At 34.7% G+C, this 2,590-nt stretch overlaps 1 long non-coding RNA gene across 1 annotated transcript; it reads left to right on the forward strand.

Annotated features, from left to right (window-relative positions):
- Nucleotides 1-612: 612 nt before the first annotated feature.
- On the forward strand, nt 613-2,369 carry LOC133708494 (uncharacterized). Its single transcript, XR_009845849.1, has 3 exons — nt 613-864; nt 1,143-1,314; nt 2,164-2,369. It is a non-coding gene; the product is annotated as an uncharacterized LOC133708494 (long non-coding RNA).
- Nucleotides 2,370-2,590: the final 221 nt, after the last annotated feature.

Consider the following 2,590-nt stretch of genomic DNA (forward strand, 5'->3'; position numbering starts at 1 on the left):
TGTTTCTTCTATTATGACTAATTTTATGGGGTGTTTGGGTGAGCCGCAGAAGAAATTAATTTGCTGCTTGAGGCCAATAAAATTAGTCATAACTTTTAATACGACTTTTATTAAATTTTTTAATTATTTTTATTCTTCTCTTTTATTTTTTCTTCTGATTAGAACCAATAAAATTACAATTTTTTTTAATTGTTTTTATTCTTCTCTTTAATTTTTTCTTTTGATTGGCACCAATAAAAGGGAAGAATAAAAACAACTAAAAAAAATTAGTAATTTTATTGATACGAATCAGAAGAAAAAATAAAAGAGAAGAATAAAAACAATTTAAAAATTTAATAAAAGTCGTATTAAAAGTTATGACTAATTTTATTGGCGTCAAGCAACAAGGGAGGGACTATAATAATAATTTTTATCCTTAAAAGAGAAGAAAAATAAAAGAGAAGAATAAAAACAATTAAAAAAAGGGACAATGATAAAAAAAGGTCATTTTAAAGTGTCTTATTATAATCTAGATACCACAAATGTCCCTATGATAATTAAGGTCACCTATTAACAATCTGCCACTACGCTTAATTTTAATTACCAAAGCTGCCACCGGCAACTCCCTATCTCGCTCAAACCCGTCTGAACCCTTATCAACTGCTCTCTCTCTCTCGCTTATTCTTCTTCTCCTCCTCCACACAGACACATACCTTGAGAGAGTGTGAATGGCGAAGAATGACGCGTCGTTGAGGATCGGTGTATGAGTTCTTGAAGTGGTGACGACTCGCCGTTAATCTGATCGCTCCAGATCGTTCAGGTCGATCCGGCAACGTTGAAATTAAACGCCTCGTGGCCGCCGCCGCGATCCACCCCCTCATCACTGTAAGTTCTGATTTTTCAGTTTTTCAATATTATTAATCAATTTTTGTTTCGAATTTTCACATGCTAGAATGTATCTATGTGCTTCTGTTTGGTAGATTACTTGCTTTGTTGCCTGAGAATTTGGAGAAGAAACTCGAGTGTGAAGCCTCTTCTTTTGTTGCTTGGATATCTGGTTATTGATTCTTTTCAAGCTTGTCAATTTGGGTAACTATCACATAAACCCATTTCAAATTTCTTACCTTTTCTCTTTTGATTATGGTTCTTCGATGTGAATGCAGGTGTGGATACGCCGATTACACAGACCCTGTTCACTTACCTGCTTTTGGGTGCTAATTCTCACATGGATCTTCCTTGGCGCTCGATATTCCCTATGGCAATTGTTTGGTGCAGCCTTCTGTGTGGTTGAGCTTGGCATAGTGCTCCTCTCTGATGCAGGGGTGGCTGGTAGAGGTGACTTTCTGTCTTCGGCCTTCTGGACTAATCTTAAATTTTGTTTAATGATCAGGAAGACTAGAGTTTGAGTGTCATGAATTGATAATTCTCTTCAAAATGATCTCCGATTAGTGAAGTATTTCTAGGTCTAAAGAACACACACAGAATAACAAGTTTAAAACAAATAAAAAAATCCAAAAGAGAGAGAGAGAGATCTATCACGAGTCATATCAGTTATGTAGAACCTTGTACGTGGTTATTTTTTATTCATCCTTCAGGTGGTTCACAACCTCTTCTTGGAGTTGGAATTAGAGTTTGTATACTGCTATATTATGCAAGAAGTTCCATAGATTAGCTTAATGAAGAAATGCATTATTTTTATTGGACTTCGGTGGTTGTAATAATCTGTTTATTATGCTAGCTGCAACTAGTGGAGGAACCAATCAAAAAGAACATAAGCAATTGCCTTCTTTTGAAGGTAGTACTCCGTACTCCCGCCATTTTTTTCTTTTGCAGAGAATTGGGGCTTTTTTAGTTGCTTAGCTTGCAGTATTTTGTTCTTTCCTAGAGTGTCAAGGCTTTTTTAGCTACGTAGCTTGTGGTTAATTTTATTGCTTTATAGCTTTTGCATTACTAGTTATACTAATTATGACATTCGTAAACCTACCTGAAATTCAACCAACCACTTTTATTTATTTTTCAACCAAATACCAATTATGCGTTGTTATATGCAACATTAGTGAGGTCACTGGCCAGATCACTGTTAACATCAAGTCACTGCTCATGTCATAATCATGAACATGTCTTTGACCATGTCACTATTGTCAAAATCACTGATGATCTTCTCATTTTCACAATTTTGTACAGAATATACAAACATGACACATGGGCCGGGGTAAAAGAAAACAGAGAGAAGAAAGTGAAGAAGAGGATAATGAAGAAGAAACATACCCAATTGTAAACTCTAGCTTACTAAATTTGTATATTTTTATGGTGTCACTTTTATGTTTAGTTTTCCTTAAGGAAACATTATTTTTATAGACCTTTTGCAGCAGTTCAAGTTTTAGGCATATTCTGAATTGACCAAGTCACTGTAATTATTTTTATATCTATGTCACTATTATGCATATGTTACTGGCCAAGTCACTGGCCAGCCTAGTTAGTAAAAAACGGAATGCGTATAATTCGGCAAAGAAACGTACGTGTATTATTCGGTTTACATAGTTTAACGATACGGTCAAATATTCGGTCAAAAAAACGCGATACAGCAAATTTATAAGTTTGAATTATACGT

The sequence above is a fragment of the Rosa rugosa genome, chromosome 5, assembly GCF_958449725.1.
Source record: "Rosa rugosa chromosome 5, drRosRugo1.1, whole genome shotgun sequence".
Taxonomy (NCBI): domain Eukaryota; kingdom Viridiplantae; phylum Streptophyta; class Magnoliopsida; order Rosales; family Rosaceae; genus Rosa; species Rosa rugosa.